The 13,866-nt window shown below is 39.1% G+C and overlaps 1 non-coding gene across 1 annotated transcript; it reads left to right on the top strand.

The window, feature by feature from the left end:
- The first annotated feature begins 1,327 nt into the window (after positions 1-1,327).
- On the top strand, positions 1,328-1,399 carry TRNAH-GUG (transfer RNA histidin (anticodon GUG)). The gene has a single exon. It is a non-coding gene; the product is annotated as a tRNA-His (tRNA).
- Positions 1,400-13,866: the final 12,467 nt, after the last annotated feature.

The following is a 13,866-nucleotide window of genomic DNA, read 5'->3' as shown; positions in this document are numbered from 1 at the left end:
AATAAAATTCGTCTTCATCTTGAAAAACATAAATTAATAATTGAGTCGCAACATGGTTTTATAAATGGCCGTTCATGTTTAACAAATTTGTTATCTTTTTATTCTAGCATTGTTGAGGCAGTTGATAGTGGTAAGGATTGCGATGTTGTATACCTTGACTTTAGCAAAGCTTTTGATACAGTGCCACATGAAAGACTGATTAAAAAAATAGAGTCTCATGGTATTGGGGGTGCTATATTAAGCTGGATTAGGGCATGGCTATACCAAAGGAAACAGAGAGTTAGTATAAATGGAATCAAGTCAGAGTGGGAAAGTGTTGTAAGTGGAGTGCCTCAAGGCTCTGTCCTGGGACCTCTGTTGTTTATAATATATATAAATGATTTAGATTCAGGTTTGAGTAGCAACATTTGCAAATTTGCCGATGATACAAAAATCGGTAGGGAAATTAATTCGGAGGAGGACTCACTATCACTTCAAGTTGATCTAGATAGGGTTTTGAAATGGTCAAAGGATTGGCAGATGCAGTTTAATGCTGATAAATGTAAAGTTCTGAGGTTAGGTAATGATGATAGAGTTACAAGATACGAGCTAGATGGTGTTGTGATTGCGAAGTCGGATTGCGAAAGGGATCTGGGAGTTATGATTAGTAAGAATTTAAAACAAAAGGATCAATGCATAAATGTTCGTAATAAGGCAAATCGGACACTTGGATTTATTAATCGCAGCGTTAGTAACAAGACACCTGGTGTGGTTCTCAAGCTATATCTTGCTCTAGTTAGGCCCCATTTAGATTATGCAGTTCAGTTTTGGTCGCCATATTATAGAATGGATATAAATTCACTTGAACGTGTCCAGCGTAGGATGACTAAGTTAATTCCCCAAATTAGAAATCTTTCATATGAAGAAAGATTAACAAAGCTTAAGTTGCATTCACTGGAAAGGCGAAGAGTTAGGGGTGACATGATAGAGGTTTACAAGTGGATGAATGGACATAACCGGGGGGATATTAATAGGGTATTAAAAGTATCAACACAGGACAGAACACGAAACAATGGATATAAATTGGATAAGTTTAGATTTAGGAAAGACTTGGGTAAATACTGGTTCAGTAACAGGGTTGTTGATTTGTGGAACCAATTGCCGCGTAACATTGTGGAGGTGGGGTCCCTCGATTGTTTCAAGCACGGGTTGGACAAGTATATGAGTGGGATTGGGTGGTTATAGAATAGGAGCTGCCTCGTATGGGCCAATAGGCCTTCTGCAGTTACCTTTGTTCTTATGTTCTTATGTTCTTATGTTGATTGTCTAACCACCAGGCTCCTAGGCGGCCGTGATCGTATAGTGGTTAGTACATTGCGTTGTGGCCGCAATAACCCAGGTTCGAATCCTGGTCACGGCAGAGGGCGGGTGTTTAGGGTCTATTTAGAGACAGGAAACTAATTTATTACATCGCATCAGGTTTCTCTACCCACATGCTTCGGGAAAAAGGCCTACAGGTTCCAGAAGAAGAGAGGAGGAATGCCCAATAGACCACTGGAACATTATCTAACACAGTAACAAAATAACAAAAAGTAGTCTCAAGCGTAAGATAGACGTGTGACATAAAAAACTATATATATATATATATATATATATATATATATATATATATATATATATATATATATATATATATATATATATATATATATATATATATATTAGTATATTTTGGTAGCAGTCTTTCCTGTAGACATATTTTATTAAATATGACCGAAAAAGTAAGATTAATAATTCTAACACGAATTTTCTCAATCTTTCGTACATTATGCTTCACTGTTGGAGGTAAATCAAAAATCACTTCTCCAAAATTCATTTTTATTTCTAGTCTGACGCGACACGGGCGCGTTTCGTAAAACTTATTACATTTTCAAAGACTTCACAAATACACAACTGATTAGAACTTGCATTTCCCTGATTTTATATCTACTTTTGAGTGAGGTGGGAAGGGTGATGTGGCATTACATTTGAGTGAGGTGGGAAGGATGATGTGGCATTAGAGGATATTAATAGGGTATTAAAAGTATCAACACAAGACAGAACACGAAACAATGGATATTGAATAGAAGTGTTTGTAGAAAGCCTATTGGTCCATATTTCTTGATTCTTCTATATTGGAGCGGAGTTTTGAGGTGGGTAGAATATAGTTGTGCAATAATTGGCTGTTGATTGCTGGTGTTGACTTCTTGATGTGTAGTGCCTCGCAAACGTCAAGCCGCCTGCTATCGCTGTATCTATCGATGATTTCTGTGTTGTTTACTAGGATTTCTCTGGCGATGGTTTGGTTATGGGAAGAGATTATATGTTCCTTAATGGAGCCCTACTCCATTAAGGGCTCCATTAAGGAACATATAATCTCTTCCCATAACCAAACCATCGCCAGAGAAATCCTAGTAAACAACACAGAAATCATCGATAGATACAGCGATAGCAGGCGGCTTGACGTTTGCGAGGCACTACACATCAAGAAGTCAACACCAGCAATCAACAGCCAATTATTGCACAACTATATTCTACCCACCTCAAAACTCCGCTCCAATATAGAAGCATCAAGAAATATGGACCAATAGGCTTTCTACAAACACTTCTATTCAATATCCATTGTTTCGTGTTCTGTCTTGTGTTGATACTTTTAATACCCTATTAATATCCTCTAATGCCACATCATCCTTCCCACCTCACTCAAATGTAATGCCACATCACCCTTCCCACCTCACTCAAAAGTAGATATAAAATCAGGGAAATGCAAGTTCTAATCAGTTGTGTATTTGTGAAGTCTTTGAAAATGTAATAAGTTTTACGAAACGCGCCCGTGTCGCGTCAGACTAGAAATAAAAATGAATTTTGGAGAAGTGATTTTTGATTTACCTCCAACAGTGAAGCATAATGTACGAAAGATTGAGAAAATTCGTGTTAGAATTATTAATCTTACTTTTTCGGTCATATTTAATAATATATATATATATATATATATATATATATATATATATATATATATATATATATATATATATATATATATGTCGTACCTAGTAGCCAGAACGCACTTCTCAGCCTACTATGCAAGGCCTGATTTGCCTAATAAGCCAAGTTTTCATGAATTAATTGTTTTTCGGCAACCTAACCTACCTAACCTAACCTAACATAACTTTTTCCGCTACCTAACCTAACCTAACCTATAAAGATAGGTTAGGTTAGGTTAGGTAGGGTTGGTTAGGTTCGGTCATATATCTACGATATTTTTAACTCTAATAAAAAAAAATTGACCTCATACATAATGAAATGGGTAGCTTTATCATTTCATAAGAAAAAAATTAGAGAAAATATATTAATTCAGGAAAACTTGGCTTATTAGGCAAATCGGGCCTTGAATAGTAGGCCGAGAAGTGCGTTCTGGCTACTAGGTACGACATATATATATATATATATATATATATATATATATATATATATATATATATATATATATATATATATATATATATAAATATATATATATTTATATATATATATATATATATAAATATATATATATTTATATATATATATATATATATATATATATATATATATATATATATATATATATATATATGTCGTACCTAGTAGCCAGAACGCACTTCTCAGCCTACTATGCAAGGCCCAATTTGCCTAATAAGCCACGTTTTCATGAATTAATTGTTTTTCGACTACCTAACCTACCTAACCTAACCTAACCTAACTTTTTCGGCTACCTAACCTAACCTAACCTATAAAGATAGGTTAGGTTAGGTTAGGTAGGGTTGGTTAGGTTCGGTCATATGTCTACGTTAATTTTAACTCCAATAAAAAAAAAATGACCTCATACATAATGAAATAGGTAGCTTTATCATTTCATAAGAAAAAAAATAGAGAAAATATATTAATTCAGGAAAACTTGGCTTATTAGGCAAATCGGGCCTTGCTTAGTAGGCCGAGAAGTGCATTCTGGCTACTAGGTACGACATATATATAAATATATATATATTTATATATATATATATATATATATATATATATATATATATATATATATATATATATATATGTGTATTTTTTTTATATACGTACAAGGGGTACTACCTCTGGTGCAAGTGTAGAGACCCATAGCCTCGGAGAAGCAAATAAAGAGTATTCAGAGAAGACCTTGTGGATCCTCACTAAACACTTTGATATTTTCTTCTCCTACCACCCCTATTCCTTTGGTATGTTTGTATATATATCTATCTTTATTTGAAAATTTATATATATATATATATATATATATATATATATATATATATATATATATATATATATATATGTCGTACCTAGTAGCCAGAACGCACTTCTATGCCTACTACTCAAGGCCCGATTTGCCTAATAAGCCAAGTTTTCATGAATTAGTATATTTTCTCTAATTTTTTTCTTATGAAATTATAAAGCTAACCATTTCATTACGTATGAGGTCAATTTTTTTTTATTGGAGTTAATATTAATTTAGATATATGACCGAACCTAACCAACCCTACCTAACCTAACCTAACCTATCTTTATCGGTTAGGTTAGGTTAGGTAGCCGAAAACGTTAGGTTAGGTTAGGTTAGGTATGTTAGGTAGTCGAAAAATAAATAATTCACGAAAACTTGGCTTATTAGGCAAATCGGGCCTTGAATAGTAGGCTGAGAAGTGCGTTCTGGCTACTAGGTACGACATATATATATATATATATATATATATATATATATATATATATATATATATATATATATATATATATAATACATTTATGACAGTGTCAGACCACGGAGGAAGAATTGAAATAGGAATTTCCTTAAGTACTTTCGTATATTAATACATCTTCAGAAGGAATGATTCCTTCTGAAAATATATTAATATACGAAAGTACTTAAGGAGAATCCTGTCTCAATTCTTCCTCCGTGGTCTGACACTGTCACATTTTCATCACGTGTTAATTTTCGTGATTTACACACACACATATATTTATATATTTAATAGTTTATAACAATTGTGTAACTAGCTTCACTTGATTAGCTAAACGAACAATAGGGTTCAGATCCTGAACCCATTATGTGCCTCTGTAACCTTTTCCACCACCGCCCACGGGATGGGCATTGGGTGCATAATAAACGACTAAACTAACATGATTACTTATGTTATACATAACTAATACAATGTTAATATAACTATACAGTGATAATACATATAAATGAGGTTGGGAGAATATAACTAAGAGCTGACAAGTATCACTTAGTGGGCCAGCCAGAGGCTTAGGGCCCGCGCTGGAATATCCCTGCAAAAAAAAACAGTGTCTTAGGTTCTAACGAGTTACATAAACAAAGGCAAACGAAGGCTAACAAAGGCCATCGTTGCACCCCAGTAGTTGAGTATTTTCCACCTCCTCGGAGCATTCTTTCTGGCCAACTAGACGTTAGGAAGGCACAATAGTGACATGCTAAATGAGTCTGTTGTCTCAAAAGAGGTCTTAGACACACGTGCCCTCTGCCATGCCCAGGATTCGAACTGGGTTATTGTGGCTGCCAGGCAGTGTACTAACCACTTAGCCATCACAACCAACAAAGATGAACAACAATAAGTAAAATATATTAGCAATTGTAAAGTCTTAACATCTAAAAAAAAATACGTTTGGCCCACACGAGTGATATTATCTGCACAAATCACCTGTAAAATGACCTCATTTCGTAATAGATGAAAAATATTATGCAATGCCGATGACATATTTCAACGGGAGACTATTGATGCTTAGTTCAAATATTGCAATAAGAACATAAGAACAAAGGCAACTGCAGAAGGCCTGTTGGCCCACACGAGGCAGCTCCTATTTATAACCACCCAATCCCACTCATATACTTGTCCAACCCGCGCTTGAAACAATCGAGGGACCCCACCTCCACAATGTTACGCGGCAATTGGTTCCACAAATCAACAACCATGTTACTGAACCAGTATTTACCCAAGTCTTTCCTAAATCTAAACTTATCCAATTTATACCCATTGTTTCGTGTTCTGTCTTGTGCTGATACTTTTAATACCCTATTAATATCCCCTTTGTTATGTCCATTCACCCACTTGTAAACCTCTATCATGTCGCCCTTAACTCTTCGCCTTTCCAGTGAATGCAACTTAAGCTTTGTTAATCTTTATTCATATGAAAGATTTCTAATTTGGGGAATTAACTTAGTCATCCTACGCTGGACACGTTGAAGTGAATTTATATCCATTCTATAATATGGCGACCAAAACTGAACTGCATAATCTAAATGGGGCCTAACTAGAGCAAGATATAGCTTGAGAACCACACCAGGTGTCTTGTTACTAACGCTGCGATTAATAAATCCAAGTGTCCGATTTGCCTTATTACGAACATTTATGCATTGATCCTTTTGTTTTAAATTCTTACTAATCATAACTCCCAGATCCCTTTTGCAATCCGACTTCGCAATCTCAACACCATCTAGCTCGTATCTTGTAACTCTATCATCATTACCTAACCTCAGAACTTTACATTTATCAGCATTAAACTGCATCTGCCAATCCTTTGACCATTTCAAAACCGTATCTAGATCAACTTGAAGTGATAGTGAGTCCTCCTCCGAATTAATTTTCCTACCGATTTTCGTATCATCGGCAAATTTGCAAATGTTGCTACTCAAACCTGAATCTAAATCATTTATATATATTATAAACAACAGAGGTCCCAGGACAGAGCCTTGAGGCACTCCACTTACAACATTTTCCCACTCTGACTTGATTCCATTTATACTAACTCTCTGTTTCCTAGGTATAGCGATGCCCTAATCCAGCTTAATATAGCACCCCCAATACCATGAGACTCTATCTTTTTAATCAGTCTTTCATGTGGCACTGTATCAAAAGCTTTGCTAAAGTCAAGGTATACAACATCGCAATCCTTACCACTATCAACTGCCTCAACAATGCTAGAATAAAAGATAACAAATTTGTTAAACATGAACGGCCATTTATAAAACCATGTTGCGACTTAATTATTAATTTATGTTTTTCAAGATGAAGACGAATTTTATTTGCTATTATAGATTCGAGTAACTTTCCCACAATAGACGTTAGGCTAATTGGTCGATAGTTAGACGCAAGTGATCTATCTCCTTTCTTAAAACTGGTATCACATTAGCAACTTTCCAAAACTCTGGCACTCTGCCTGACTCTATTGATTTATTAAATATGGTTGACAGTGGGTCACAAAGCTCCTCTTTGTATTCTTTAAGCACCCTGGCAAACACTTCATCCGGCCCTGGGGATTTGTTTGGTTTGAGTTTTACTATTTGTTTAAGAACATCCTCCCTGGTAATTGCTAAACTCGTCAACCTGTCCTCGTCCCCACCCACATAGACTTGTTCGGTTGAAGGCATATTGTTAAGTTCCTCTTTAGTAAATACAGATACAAAATATTTATTAAAAATACTACTCATCTCTTCATCACTATCTGTTATTTGACCTGTCTCAGTTTTTAATGGACCTATCCTTTCCCTAGTCTTATTACGATATATCTGAATAAACCCTTTAGGATTTGTCTTTGCTTGCCCTGCTATGCGAACTTCATAGTTTCTTTTTGCTTTCCTTATCTCTTTTTTAACATTTCTAACCAGTTGTACGAATTCCTGTTCTAAAGTGACCTCCCTATTTTTAATCCTTTTGTACCAAGCTCTCTTTTTACCTATAAGGTTCTTCAAATTCTTTGTTATCCACTTTGGGTCATTAGTATTCGATCTATTCAATTTGTATAGTATACTACGTTCCTGTGCTTTGTTTAGAATATTCTTAAATAAGTTATATATTGAATCCACATCGAAATCCCCATTTAAGTCACCTATTGCTGGGTTCATGTCTCGCTCCAAGACCGGCCCACACCCCATACCCAAGACTTTCCAATCAATTTGACCCAAAAAATTTCTTAGGCTATTAAAATCAGCTTTTCGAAAATCTGGCACTTTAACAGAATTTTCTCCTACTGGTCTATTCCATTCTATGCTAAATCTGATTTCTTTGTGATCACTGCTCCCTAGCTCACTCCCTATTTCGATGTCATTAATTTGCGTTTCCCTGTTAGTTAACACTAAATCTAAAATATTATTTTCCCGTGTTGGATCCTTAATGTGTTGCGTAAGAAAGCAATCGTCAATTAATTCTAGAAAATCTTCTGCTTCACTATTCCCTGTTTTGTTCAACCAGTTTATTCTGCTAAAATTAAAGTCACCCATGACATAAATACTGTTAGATCTAGATGCTCTAGATATTTCATCCCATAGGTGCTTTGCTTCCATTCTGTCTAAATTTGGTGGCCTATATATTACTCCTATTATAATATTATTAGCTTTTTCGTTTAATTCTATCCAAATAGTTTCTGTGTGTGGCTCTGTTTTGATTCCCTCTTTGAGACTACATTTCAAATTGTCCCTAACATATATGGCTACTCCACCTCCTCGTCTAATATATCTATCTGTGTGAAATAGTTTAAATCCATATATTTGATATTCAGCTAATAGTTCTCTATTTTCTACATTCATCCACGTTTCGGTAAGTGCAATAATATCTATTTTTTCTGTGCAGACAAGAGCATTTAATTCGTTAATTTTATTTCTTAGACTTCTACTGTTAGTGTAATATACCCTAAGTGAATTGTTATTTTGCGGCCCTTCTCTTTCCCTGATCGTTTTGCCAATTCCTTTCTCCCACAAACACATACTTTTATTACCTCCTTCCTCCAAATCAATTCCCATACCTCTATCTACTAACAGTTTAAACCCAAACAAACACCTCTAACCACTTCTTCCAACGAGTTCGCAACAGCAACAACCCCAGCTCTCGATAGATGCACCCCATCACGAGCATACATTTCATTTCTTCCATAGAAGTGTTCCCAGTTGTCTATGAAAGATATTGCATTTGATTTGCAATATCTTTCCAGCCGGCAATTGACACCAAGTGCCCTCGATATCCATTCATTTCCCACTCCCTTTCTTGGAAGAATGCCACATATGATCGGGATTCCTCCCTTGCTCCTAACTAATTCTATGGCTGTTTTATACCTCTGAATCAGTTCCTCACTCCTAACTCGACCAACATCATTTCCTCCCACGCTAATGCAAATAATAGGATTGCTCCCATTTCCAGCCATAATATCATTCATGTTGTTTATAATATCACCAATGCCAGCACCGGGATAGCAAACCCTTAACCTGTTCCCCCTATCTCTAGTACAAAACGTTCTATCCAAATACCTTATCTGGGAATCTCCCACAACTAAGGTTTGCTTAGGTACTTCCTTTACTCTCTGAGGGGCTTGCGCTTCCTTGCTCTTCGTTGCTTTCCCTTTTGCGCGATCCGCAGTCTCACCACAGCACTCGTCCTCCAAAACGTCAAATGAATTAGAAGTTGCTATGGCGTTTGAAGGCGGCTTTATCAAAGTCTTCTTAAGGCCCCTGTCTTTCACAACTCTCCAAGACGAGGTCCCTTTACTACTGGTCTCCTCCTTCGTTACTTCTCGTTGTTCTTTCAGCTGACGCACCTCCTCCCGCAGAGAGTCCAACTCTGTCCTCAGGGCTCCCACTAGAGTCACCAGGTCCTTCACTACAACTTCCATATTGCTATGATAATATAACAACAAAAAACAATGTTATCTCCCTGTTGGTGAGTCTATATTGCAACCATGCAAGCAAGCAAGCGATTGAGACCATTGTGATATTCGTTTTGTTGTTTATTTAGCGTCAAATATTGATCTTAAGGAGTTCACCTTTAACTCCAGACAAGACTATCATGATGGTGTCTTTGATCTGGCGAGCTGCCCTTGCCCACATCCCAGGAGTATCCCCATCCCTGAAGGATTTGGGACGCTCCATCCCTGAGGTTATTTGGGACCCCCCATCCCTGAGGTTATTTGGGACGCCCCATCCCTGAGGTTATTTGGGACGCCCCATCCCTGAGGGATTTGGGACGCTCCATCCCATCGCCTGGGAGCATCCCTCATCCCAGAATTCTGTGCGAATATTTAATCAAAAGAAAGATTTAGTGGAAAGACATAAAGCCTTGTGGGCCAGGGCATCCATCACATTCAGCCTCAATAGGCCTAATACTGGCCTTGTGGGGAGGAGGGGGGGGGGGGTTGTGGTGGTGGTGGTGGGGATGGTGGTTAAGTCTATGGTGGTAATGGTTGTGTTAAAACAGATGATGAGGTTGGTTCTGAGGGTGATTGGGTTGCAGGTGGAGGGACGGTGGTTGTTGGGTTGATGGTATATGGTAGTTTTGGTGGGGTTGGGGTAGTAGTGGTGTGGATTGGGTTGACTGGCGTGGTTAGGTTGTTAGGGGTTATGGCACTGGTATGGGTATTACAGTCATGGAAGTAATGTGGAGGTTGACGCTAGGTGCTTGTAATGGTAGTTACTTATATTGATGATCGGTGTCATACGCATTGGTAATGGGGGTGGTGGTAGTGATGGTAATGGGGGTGGTGGTAATGGGAGTGGTGGTAATGGGGGTGGTGGTAATGGGGGTGGTGGTAATGGGGGTGGTGGTACTGGGAGTGGTGGTAATGGGAGTGGTGGTAATGGGGGTGGTGGTAGTGGTGGTAATGGGGGTGGTGGTAGTGGTGGTAATGGGAGTGGTGGTAATGGGGGTGGTGGTAGTGGTGGTAATGGGGGTGGTGGTAGTGGTGGTAATGGGGGTGGTGGTAGTGGTGGTAATGGGGGTGGTGGTAATGGGGGTGGTGGTAATGGGAGTGGTGGTAATGGGAGTGGTGGTAATGGGGGTGGTGGTAGTGGTGGTAATGGGGGTGGTGGTAGTGGTGGTAATGGGAGTGGTGGTAATGGGGGTGGTGGTAGTGGTGGTAATGGGGGTGGTGGTAATGGGGGTGGTGGTAATGGAGGTGGTGGTAATGGGGGTGGTGGTAGTGGTGGTAATGGGGGTGGTGGTAGTGGTGGTAATGGGGTGGTGGTACTGGTGGTAATGGGGGTGGTGGTAGTGGTGGTAATGGGGGTGGTGGTAGTGGTGGTAATGGGGGTGGTGGTAGTGGTGGTAATGGGGGTGGTGGTAGTGGTGGTAATGGGGTGGTGGTACTGGTGGTAATAGGGGTGGTGGTAGCGGTGGTAAGGAGGGTAGTGGTGGTTGTGGTGGTAACTGAGTTGTGGTAGAGGTAGTGTGGTGGTGGTGGTGGTGTTAATAGCGGGTATATATTGTTGAATGATGGTGTATTAATGATGATAGTAGTTAATATGGTAGATGGTAGACGCGGTAGCGGTAGTAGTCATCGCAGTGGGTAGTATAAGAAGAAATGGGTAAACCAATTCAACTCACTATTTCTGGCAGTAGTTATAGACCATTAGCAAATACAGAAGACGAGTAGTTATAGAGTATAGGTCGTCAGTAGTGGGGTAAAGGGGTTGTAAGTGGGGTGGTAGCGAGGGGGGGGGAAGGTAGGCAGGGTTAAGAAAAAGATGAATAGGGAAGAGGGGGGAGGGGTAGATAATGGGTAATAATGTCAACTGTCGGACAGGGGTTTCAGTAGATGTGAATTTGAGTTGATAATAATACGACGAGTGGCTGGCCAGATCCCAGGACTCATCAAGTACTTCCTCTTACGAAACCTGTACATCTTAAAACACCAATGGCAACTTTTTTCTACATTTATTAAACAGTTTACGAGCTTTCACAACCCAAGTTTATTATTATTATAAATAACATTGTGTTGCTTCGCGCCTCGCAAACTGTTTAATAAATGGAAACAAAGTCGCCATGATTGTGGAAAGACGTACTGGGTTTCAAAAGTTGTAAATGTTGCGTAAATGTCACACAGCCTGACGGCTGAGTGGACAACACTCGGGGTTCGTAGGCTTAAGGGTCCGATTTCAGTCACCGGCGGAGGCGGAAAGAAATGGCCAGAATTTATTTCCCTCTGATTCGCCTCTTCACCTACACTAAATACGTTCCTGGGAGTTAGACAGCTGCTACGGGATGCTTCCTGGTTATTCCAGTTGTAAACTATGTGTACGAGAGCTAGGGTATACTCTCCAACATAAGAAGATTCCATTTCTGTGATTGCCCTGTTATAAGTGACTTCAGACCAAATGGTATGAGGTACTTTGAGCTCTGAAATTGCTTCATACACTCAGGAATATTGGAAGGTAATCTTGTGCTGTACCCAGATTTTGCAGTGAGGTTAATAGATCAGCCGAACATTTCATGTTCTCTCCTGATTTTTATTCAGAGTTAATTTGTTTTTGCATTGAGGCAGGTATTTTCTCCCCTGATTCCATGTATGACTAACCATCCTGTGAGATCGAAATATTAGATGAACTTATAGCTAGTTTTTGGTCTACACTGTCTAATCTTTCATGTAGAATAGGGTAGCAGCACATTGCTGTGTATACCTAAGCTTGTTAATAAAAAAAAAAAACTCGATGTGTGTGTGTGTGAAAATTAGGATGAAGGACCTGCCCGAAACGCTACGCGAGCTGGTGGCTGTACAAGAATGTAAGAACTCTGTCAGACAAAAAACAAATGCTTGACGAAGCCTGGTCCAGAAATTGCGGGGAATGCGATACTCCAAAGAATATTTGGCACTGTCAAATTAACTTTTAAAGCCGAGTGTTGAGTCTGCCTCCACCACATCACTTCTTAATACGTGTGTGTGTGTGTGTGTACTCAGCTCTATGCGCCTGCAGGATCTAGCTCCTAGACCCCGCCTTTCTAGTCGCCGGTAGTCTTAAGCAATGGCTCCTGACCAATTTCCTTGTCATATCTACTTTCAAAATAATGAATGGAGTTTGCTTCTACAACCACTTGGGCTGCACGGTAGAGCGACGGTCTCGCTTTATGCAGGTCGGCGTTCAATCCCCGACCGTCCAAGTGGTTGGGCACCATTCCTTCCGTCCGTCCCTTCCCAAATCCTTATCCTAACCCATTTTCCTTATTCTTCCAAGTGCTATATGGTTGTAATGGCATGGCGCTTTCCCCTGATAGTTTTCTTCTCTTCTGGATTCTTTGTAAATTCCCTCGAGATACTTGTGTCTCATTTCTTGAGCTATCATGCTGGACTTTTTCGTTGCCATTTCATTGATAATGATCTTGCATGAGTCATCCTCCCAGGGAGGTAACCTCTCTACAGGCAGGAGCTCACGGGCTTGCTCAAGCAGGTGAAGCTCTTCCAGGTAGCAGACTGATCTGTGATGCCATTTTTTGCTTCTCCTGTACCCTCCTGTTAGTAGCACAGAACTCAGTTTATTCTTGGCAATATCATTGTAATAGAGATCTCTGCTATCTTAACTGCAAGCTTAGCATTCAGTTCCTCGTGGGGCGATATACTCTAAAACTGATCTTAAGGTGGCGTTGTCCAGCGATCTACATGCCTCCTCATATAGGTTCCTGAATGATGTTCTGAGTGTCGCTAGTGTAGAGTACGCTGCTGACGTTATCCTATTTATGAGCCTCTGAAGTTGTGTTTGGTGTTATGTCTACTCCAGGTCTCTTTCTTTAGTTGTTACAGGGAGGTAGTTCCCTTCTTTATGTACAGTCCCTTTGGTCTTCTGTTCTGTCTCCTGTTCCCAATTGCATCACTTTACACTTGCTGCTGTTGAGCTCCAGTAGCCACATTTCTCGAAACAACTCTGTAACTTGTTTGTCATCCTGGTGAATCCTTCCATCCTCATCAGGCAGAACTCTTCTCATTAATTTTGCATCGTCTACAAACATCGACTTATAAGACTTAACTTCTATAGACATGTCATTTACATATATGAGCAATAGTATTGCTCCCAACACC

The sequence above is a fragment of the Procambarus clarkii genome, chromosome 40 (assembly GCF_040958095.1).
Source record: "Procambarus clarkii isolate CNS0578487 chromosome 40, FALCON_Pclarkii_2.0, whole genome shotgun sequence".
In the NCBI taxonomy this organism is placed as follows: domain Eukaryota; kingdom Metazoa; phylum Arthropoda; class Malacostraca; order Decapoda; family Cambaridae; genus Procambarus; species Procambarus clarkii.
Note: the sequence above shows the minus strand (reverse complement) of the source record. Positions and strands in the feature narration are given on the sequence as shown.